We start from the raw sequence: 10,069 nt of genomic DNA on the forward strand, positions 1-10,069 counted from the left end.
TTTTTTTGCATTTAAGTCTAAATATGAGATCTGAGGTCTTTTTCACCCCAGATCTCATACTTAAGAGGACCTGTCAAGTGATCAATTTTTTTTTTCAGTGTAAAAATTAATACAATAAATAAAAATAAATAATTTTTTTTTAAAGCACCCCGTCCCGACGAGCTTGCGCACAGAAGCGAACGCATACGCGAGTAGCGCCCGCATATAAAAACGGTATTCAAACCACACAAGTGAGGTATCACCGCGATCGTTAGAGCGAGAGCAATAATTCTAGCCCTAGACCTCCTCTGTAGCTCAAAAGATGCAACCTATAGAATTTTTTAAACGTCGCCTATGGAGATTTCTAAGGGTAAAAGTTTGACGCCATTCCAGGAGAGAGCGCAATTTTGAAGCATGACATGTTGGGTATCATTTTACTCGGCATAACATTATCTTTCACAATATATAAAAAAATTGGGCTAACTTTACTGTTGTCTTATTTTTTAATTCACAAAAGTGTTTTTTTTTTTTAAAAAGTGCGCTTGTAAGACCGCTGCGCCATTTTATTCTCTAGGGTGTAAGAAAAAAAAAAGATATAATGTTTGGGGGTTTTAAGTAATTTTCTAGCAAAAAAAACTGTTTTAATCTTGTAAACGGCAAATCTGAAAAAAAGCCAAGGTCCTTACTGGTTAAAGTATAACTGCACCTTGATGCAGTTGCAATTGTTTGTAATGGGCATCAGTTTGACAACAACATTTTTTAATTAAAATGCATTTAAACCCAAGAACACTTTACTTTCCTACAGTGACAAAGCCTACTCACTGTACTGTATCAATAGAGATGAAGTATTGTCACCCTAGAGAGGCATTGCCAACTCGGGCTGCTTGCTCTTGAGTTGGACAACCAAACACCCTCCCCTTACCTCATCTCCATAACATACTGTTTAGTAGCTCAGAGTGGTGAACTGGGCAGGGCTGACAATGCTGCTCAAAATTTCAGTGCAGCTCAAGCAGAGAGCACTGGGGTAGTTAGGATCTCAATGAAATTATGGCTCAATCAAAATGTATTTGCTTAACCACCTCAATACAGGGCACTTTCACCCCCTTCCTGCCCAAGCCATTTTTTAGCTTTCAGCGCTGTCACAATTTGAATGACAATTGCACGGTCATGCAATGCTGTACCCAAATTAAATTTTTATAATTTTTTCCCCCACAAATAGAGCTTTCTTTTGGTGGTATTTGATCACCTCTGCGGTTTTTATGTCTTGCGCTATAAACAAAAGAAGACTGACAAGTTTGAAAAAAAACACAATATTTTTAACTTTTTGCTATAATAAATATCCCATTTTTTTTTAACTATTTTTTTCCTCAGTTTAGGCCGATTTGTATTTTTCTACATATTTTTGGTTAAAAAAAACACAATAACAGGCCCCAGACCAGACTAGAAGAATCATAGACATCATATCTGCGCTAAACTCGGGCTGGGATGGGGGAGGACAGAGAGGGGCTTTACTACTAGGGCTAGATCTGCAGAAGGCGTTCGACTCACTATCCTGGGATTACCTTTTTTTTATTTTAGAGAGATATGGGTTTGGGTCACATTTTCTGACGACACTTAGAACAATATACAACGCTCCCATTGCCAACTTGGTGGTCAAGGGCTATAAGTCTCAAGACATCCCTATACATAGAGGTACCCGACAAGGCTGCCCACTGTCCCCAGTGTTGTTTATCTTGGCTTTGGAGCCCTTGGCGGCCAAGATTAGAGCACATCCGGACATATTGGGGGTCTGTTGTGGGGGACGGGAGCATAAATGTGCGCTGTTCGCGGACGACATACTGATGCTCCTCTGCTCTCCGGTTATCTCCTTGCCAATCCTGAAGGGGGTACTGGGACATTTTGCGACGTTTACGGGTTTGCGGGTAAATCATTCCAAATCCCAGGCTCTCGGCGTCTCCCTGAGGCCCCACATAGTCCGAGCCTTGCGAGGTCAGTACACTTTTAGATGGCAAGAGGAAGCCCTCCCTTACCTGGGTATTTATTTAACACCTACTCTTACTACACTATATAGGAAGAACTATCCCCCCCTGTTCCGCAAGTTGTTAGAGGACCTTCAGAGGTGGTCAACTAAACCCCCGTCATGGTTCGGTAGGCTGTATTCGGTCAAGATGATCATCTTGCCTAAGGTGTTGTACCTATTCAGAACTCTCCCATTAGCTGTTGTGAGTGCGGATCTTAGGAAGTTTCAGGCCAAACTACTCGATTACATATGGGACCATAAGAGGCCTAGGGTGAACAGGAAAACATTATACACACCCAAATCGGGAGGAGGATTAGGTATGCCGGACCTCCTTAAGTATTACCACTCAGCCCAGTTGGCTCAGCTGATCCGTTTTCACACGGGTCGATCCAAACCGCTTTGGATGGGATTGGAGTCTTCCCTGATTCCAGACAGAGAGATCAGCCACCTGATGTGGCTGAGGGGACGGGATAGGCCGTCTGTGATGTGTCCGTCTCTGTCATTCTCCCTGAGCCTCTGGGATCGCCTAGCAAAAACATATTGATTTAAATCGCCACACACCCCGATGGCTTCACTATTCCACAACCCCGTGTTCACCCCGGGTCTCCGGCCCCAGGACTTTAATTGGTGGATCAATAAGGGTCTACTGAGGATAGCGGATCTATGCGACCACAAGGGGGCTTTGTCAAAATCGGTTCTACAGGAGAGGTATGATCTTCCAAAAGCTGAATACTTTCGATACGCTCAGATTGCTCACTTTTTGGGGACTTTGAACCGCTATTCGGACCTCTCCACATCAACGGCTATGGAACAACTTTGTAGAACCTTTGACAAACACTCCGGTCACATATCAATAATCTACAGCTTGTTGTCCTCTAATACTCAAAAGTTGGTTTATATGCAAAAGTGGGAACAGGATCTTGGCACGGCGCTTGAAATGGCGGAATGGAGCAAGCTGATACAGGGGGCGTCTAGATCCTATATTAACACCTCTTTAATTGAGGCCAATTACAAAGTGTTGTTACGGTGGTACATGGTCCCTGCGCGAATAGCCACCTTTGTCCCAGGGGCGTCTCCGCAGTGCTTTAGAGGGTGCAATGAGGACGGCTCCATTTACCACACTTGGTGGATATGTCAAAAGGTGAGCCGATTCTGGATACGCACCTACAATTTTATCTATTCTATAACCCAGGTGAACCTCGTTAAGTCGCCTCTGCATGCACTGCTGGGACGCCCGGTGGAGGGTACGTCAAAGTACTTGAAAAAACTGATAGCTTTTATTTTTGTGGCAGCTAGAATTTCCATCGCCAAGTCATGGAGATCCCCCACTGTCCCTTTTTGCCTCTTGAAGTCTAAGTTGTCATGGATTATGGTGAACGAGAGGTTGTCAGCCATTCTGAATGACAAAGTCAAGGTTTTTGATAAGGTGTGGGATCCCTGGATCACTTACCTCACGAATGTACACTGATCCAACTCAAGGCTGGTGGATGGGGATGCGCCATCCCTCCCTTTTTTCTTTCTCTCGCTCTCCTTTCCTTTCTCCTCTTCTATCCTTTTTCCTCCTCTTCTTCCTTCCTCTCTGCTCTACTACTGATATGTTACCAATTCAGAGGTAGTGGGCTGGGGTATGTTGGCCCTTTGGGCCTGGATAGCGTCACAACTGGGGGATCCCGGGCTAAGTTGACGATTATCCCTGTTAGGAGATGGTTCTGGGGGGAACGCTTATGGATACTGGATACTAGATATGTAACTGTTATGTGTAAATATGCAATAATCTGTATTGGATTGATGGCCCCCCAGATGTGGACTGTGGGTGCATATTTTCCCCCCCCCCCCCCCACTCCTAATTTTCTTTGTATACCCCTCTCCCTGATTTTTTTTCTCTTTGAAAACTTAATAAACATATTGGAAACGAAAAAAAACACAATAAGTGTAGATTGATTGGTTTGCGCAAAAGTTATAGCGTCTACAAAATAGGGTATGATTTATAGCATTTTTATTATTTTTTTTGTACAAGTAATGGCGGCGATCTGCGATTTTTATTGTGACTGCGATATTGCGGCGGACATGTCGGACACTTTTGACATTATTTTGGGACCATTCACATTTATACAGCGATCGGTGTTCCTCTGTACAATGAACACACCATCGGTCTCCTCTCACCTGACATGATGTGGATCTGTGTGTTTACACACACAGATCCACTTTCCTGCTCTGTTACTGGGCAATTGTGGGTGCCCGGCGAACATCGCAGCCGCCAGGTGCACGCATCAGGTTCCATGTGATGCAGCGGGAGCGCGCGCGCCCCGCCGGCGGCCCGTGCGCCCCCTAGTGGCCAAGGACGTCATATGATGCCTGCCCAGAACAAGACTCCCACTGTCCAGCCGTCATTTGATGGACAGCGACAGCAAGCCGTTAAAGTGTTTGTTAACCCACAAAAAATGGATCCTGCTCCTTTAACCACTTAACCCCCGGACCATATTGCTGGTCGAAGACCAGAGCACTTTTTGCGTTTCGGCACTGCGTCGCTTTAACTGACAATTGTGCGGTCATGCGACGTGGCTCCCAAACAAAATTGGCGTCCTTTTTTCCCCACAAATAGAGCTTTCTTTTGGTGGTATTTGATCACCTCTGCGGTTTTTAGTTTTTGCGCTCTAAACAAAAATAGAGCGACAATTTTGAAAAAAAATAATATTTTTTACTTTTTGCTATAATAAATATCCCCCAAAAATATATAAAAAAAATATTTTTTTCCTCAGTTTAGGCCGATACGTATTCTTCTACATATTTTTCATAAAAAAAAATTGCAATAAATGTTTATTGATTTTTTTGCGCAAAAGTTATAGCGTTTACAAAATAGGGGGTAGTTTTATGGCATTTTTATTAATATTTTTTTTTTACTAGTAATGGCGGCAATCTCAGCCCCGCCTGCTGCATCTCTCAGAGCAGGAAAGGAGTAAGCTGGACAGTCATGTGATCGCAATCTCGGCAGTGAAATTAGGTATTTGCAAACATACAGTATATAGTAAAATGCTTTTAATGGTAAATATAATAGACCAAAACTGACCAAATGAGTTCAATTCATTGTCAGGCTTTTGTACAGTTTAATTCTATGTTGTGCTGTTATTTTGGTAAAAAGTCTCCTTTTCTGTTTGTCTTTCTCTGTCGACCTCCGTCGAAAAATGGCGTAGAATCGCGGCGGCGTAACGTATCGTAGACACGTTACACCGCCGCAAGTTTTCATCGCAAGTGCCTGATTCTCAAAGCACTTGCATGAAAACTTACGCTGGCGGCCTCCGGCGTAAGCCCGCGTAATTTAAAGGGGCGTGTGCCATTTAAATTAGGCGCGCTCCCGCGCCGGACCTACTGCGCATGCTCCGTTTTGAAATTCCCGCCGTGCTTTGCGCGAAGTGACGTAATTTTTTCGAACAGCGACGTGCGTAGCGTACTTTCGTATTCCCGGATGTCTTACGCAAGGACAACAATTTTTAAAATTTCGACGCGGGAACGACGGCCATACTTTATACAGCACATACGTGTGCTGTGTAAAGTTAGGGCAGCAAAAACTAACTTTGCGACGGGAAACTAGACTAGCAGCGACGTAGCGAACGCGAAAAACCGTCGTGGATCGCCGTAACTACTAATTTGCATGCCCAACGCTGGTTTACGACGCAAACTCCCCCCAGCAGCGGCCGCGGTATTGCATCCTAAGATCCGACAGTGTAAAACAATTACACCTGTCGGATCTAAGGGCTATCTATGTGTAACTGATTCTATGAATCAGTCGCATAGATACTCTGAAGCCTCGTACACACGGCCGAGGAACTCGACGTGCCAAACACATCGAGTTCCTCGGCCAGTTCAGCCCTGAAGCCGCCGAGGAGCTCGGCGGGACGAGAGCTCCCATAGAACAACGAGGAAATAGAGAACATGTTCTCTATTTCCTCGCCGAGCTCCTCGTCGGCTTCCTCGGCCGAAAGTGTACACACGACCAGTTTCCTCGGCAGAATTCAGCCAGAAACTCGGTCGGAAGCTGAATTCTGCCGAGGAAACTAGTCGTGTGTACGGGGCCTGAGAGATACGACGGAGTATCTGAGATACGACGGAGTATCTCTGCTGTGAATCTGGGCCTTAGTCCTTTGTTGACATCAAATGTCTCACTCTCTAGTTCAATTCTACTAATGGTAATCCACTTGTCTGTCTTTTCACTTTTACTTATACTTGGGCCAAGTTCACATGCAGGGCAGGGTGTCTTTGGCAAATTGCATTTTTAGGGGTTGCTTCCATTAAATTTTTGATGCAAGTACCTTTTATAGTGCACTGCACCTAAAATGCACAAAAAACACATAGGTGTGAGTGGGGCTTTACTCATTATGAAATTGTTGCTGAAAAATTTGGCAAAACATCTTTGCAATGGGTGATTTCCTTTAAAAAGGGAGTTTGTGGCTATGATTACAATAAATGTAAGTAAGGAAAATGTTAAAAAAAATAAAATAAGGAAGAGTTCTAGCATTTATTTTTTCAATGTTTCTGGTTGCTTTTCTTGGAAACAGGCCAGAAATGAAATTGATCTGATTGTAGCTTAGAACCCTGGCAACCACAAACAGAAACAACATACACATAGCCAATACTACATATGTTGAGAATTTTGTCGTTTTAGACGCCTCTCACAGACAGACAGACAGACAGATTGATTGATTTATGAATTTTGGTAAGAAATAAAAAGTTAACCACTTCAGCTTTCATACCTCTATACCCCTATGGACCCTATCAATTTTTACATTTCCACTACTACAGACCACTATGGTGATAACTTTGTCATTACTTAAAGGAGTTGTAAGGGATTTTTTTTTCTCCTTAATGCAATCTATGCATTAAGGTGAAAAAACATCTGATGATGCCAGACCCCCCCAAGCCCCCATTTTACTTACCTGACCCCTCGAAAGTCCAGAGTTCGGTCCCGAGATCATCTTTGCCGCTCAGCCTGGCCGCTGATTGGCTAGAGCGGATGGATTGAGAGCAGCGCAGCCATTGGCTGGCGCTGCTGTCAATCACATCCAGTGACACGGCACGCCGAGGGGCGGGCCGAGTGATACAGTGAGCGGCTATGGCTGCTCGCTGTATCACGGGAGCGCGCCTGCAAGGACTCATCACCATGCAAGCTCTCTCGCATGAATGTGGTGAGTTCTTGCGGGGAGGACCAGAGACAGCCGCCGAGGGACCCCAGAAGACATGGATCGGGGCACCTCTGTGCAAAACGAACTGCACAGTGGAGGTAAGTATAACATGTTTGTTAATTTAAATTAAAAAAATGTTTTCCTTTATTAACCCTTTAAGATAGCAAAATAATGCATACAGTACATGACATAGTCTCTCTGGGCCAGATTCACAAAAGAGATACGACGGCGTATCTCCTGATACGCCGTCGTATCTCTGTGATCCGCCCGTCGTATCTATGCGGCTGATTCATAGAATCAGTTACGCATAGATAGCCCTAAGATCCGACAGGTGTAATTGACTTACACCGTCGGATCTTAGGATGCAATTCTAGGCCGGCCGCTAGGTGGCGATTCCATTGCGGTCGGCGTAGAATATGAAAATGACTAGTTACGGCGATTCACGAACGTACGCTTTACCCGTCGCTCTAAATTTACGTTGTTTCCCTCGAGATACTAGGGCTGCCCTCTAGGTGGCCTAGCCAATGTTAAGTATAGCCGTCGTTCCCGTGTCGAAATTTTAAAATTCACGTTGTTTGCGTAAGTTGTCCGTGAATGGCGCTGGACGCCATTTACGTTAACGTCGGAACTAATGACGTCCTTGCGACGTCATTTAGCGCAATGCACGTCGGGTAATTTGATGGACGGAGCATGCGCAGTACGTTCGGCGCGGGAACGGGCCTAATTTAAATGGTGCCCGCCCTATTTGAATTAGGCGGGCTTGCGCCGAGCGGATTTACGTTACACCGCCGCAAGTTTACAGGTAAGTGCTTTGTGAATCAGGCACTTACGCTGTAAACTTGCGGCGGTGTAACGTAAATGGGATACGTTACGCCGCCGCTGCGCAACGTATTTGTCTGTGAATCTGGCCCTTTATTTGTAATATTGTTTTGCAAAACATTTTTATTTTCTATAAAAACGAACCAAAAAGACTTGTTTTTTCCTGTGAAGTTTTACTGTAAATAAAAAGTATACATTTGTTCTGTGTGCAATATAAGGCCTGGGAAATATTTTGAATTAAAAAAATGTTATTTTTTTTTTCTTTTAGATTTTGAGCATTTTCTTGTTATGTGACACTAGCAAAAATAACAAACAAGATAAGTGGTAAAAAATAGAAAGAAAAAATATTATTAAGGGTAGAAAGGAGTTACCGTATATACTTGAGTATAAGCTGATCCAAATATAAGCCGAGGCATCTAATTTTACCACAATGTATAAGCCTAGGGTGTCCATCTGCATGCCTCACTTTGCCTCACTGTGTCCATCTGCATGCCTCACTGTGCCTCACTGTGTCCATGCCTCACTGTGGCTCACTGTGCCTCACTTTGCCTCACTGTGTCTGTGCCACACTGTGCCTCACTTTGCCTCACTGTGCCTCACTGTGCCCATGCCTCACTGTGCCTCACTTTGCCTCACTGTGTCCATGCCTCACTGTGTCCATGCCTTACTGTGTCCATGTGCATGCCTCACTGTGTCCATGCCTCACTGTGTCCATGCCTCACTGTGTCCATGCCTCAAGGTGCCCATGCCTCACTGTGCCCACGCCTCACTGTGTCCATGACTATACTGATGTTTAACATGGGAGTCTATGGAAGGGGTGCCTGGCTTTGAAAAATCGGTGCTCCCCAGCTGTAGGTCCCCCAGACAACAAACTTTGCACACTTGTAAAGGATAAATAGGGCTACATGTGTGCCAAGTTCCGGGTCCAGGAGACCTACGACCGGCCGGTACCGGGTCCCCAAATTCACTAGAGAAATTACTGTTTAACATGGGAGTCTATGGAAGGGGTGCCCGGCTTTGAAAAATCGGTGCTCCCCAGCTGTAGGTCCCCCAGAAAACAAACTTTGCACACTTGTAGACAGGCCCGGACTGGCTATAGGGCACACCGGGCATATGCCCGGTGGGCCATGGCAGCCGGGCCACATGTCAATTTCAGGCCTGATCTGGCAGCTGCTTGAGCCGTCCCTGCTCACCCGCAGCCAGCCTCTCCGCGGCCGGCTCCATGTCCTTTGCCTACTCCAAAGGCTGCGGCATCTGGGCTGCTCCGTGAGTCGGGGCCACCTAGCCAGCCTCACCACGGCCAGCTCCGCGGCCGTCCGACTGACTATTCAACTCGGGGGGGGGGGGGGGGGGGAGTGAAGGGGTCAGGTGATCATGAAGGGGGAGGAGCTGCCTGGAGGAGTCGTCTTCTGCCTGATGTCGGGAAGGTGCATCTGGAGCATTGTGAGTAGAATGAGGAAACCTTTACACTGGAATAGGGGGAAATTTGTGGGAGGAGAGTCTTGCCTTGGAGGGGAGTTGAATGTAGAGCTCTGACTGTACTGGAATCTGGGGGGGGGGAGAGCACCCTCACCCCACCCTCACCTCACCCTATGCACCCACCTCATCCTGCACCCACCCCACCCTCTGCACCCTGCACCCACCCCACCCTCTGCACCCTGCACCCACCTCTCCCTCTGTACCCTGCACCCACCTCACCCTCTGCACCCTGCACCCACCTCACCCTCTGCACCATGCACCCACCCCACCCTCTGCACCCACCTCACCCCACCCTCTACACTCACCTCACCCTCTGCACCCACCCCACCCTCTGCACCCTGCACCCATCTCACCCTCTGCACCCTGCACCCATCTCACCTTCTGCACCTACCCTCTGCACCCTGCACCCTGACATTTACGCGGTTATGCGACGTGGCTCCCAAACAAAATTGATGTCCTTTTTTTCCCCACAAATAGAGCTTTCTTTTGGTGGTATTTGATCACCTTTGCGGTTTTAATTTTTTGCGCTGTAAACAAAAATAGAGCGACAATTTAGAAAAAAAATGAATATTTTTTACTTTTTGCTATAATAAAT

This window comes from Rana temporaria, chromosome 5 (assembly GCF_905171775.1).
Source record: "Rana temporaria chromosome 5, aRanTem1.1, whole genome shotgun sequence".
NCBI classification, from domain to species: domain Eukaryota; kingdom Metazoa; phylum Chordata; class Amphibia; order Anura; family Ranidae; genus Rana; species Rana temporaria.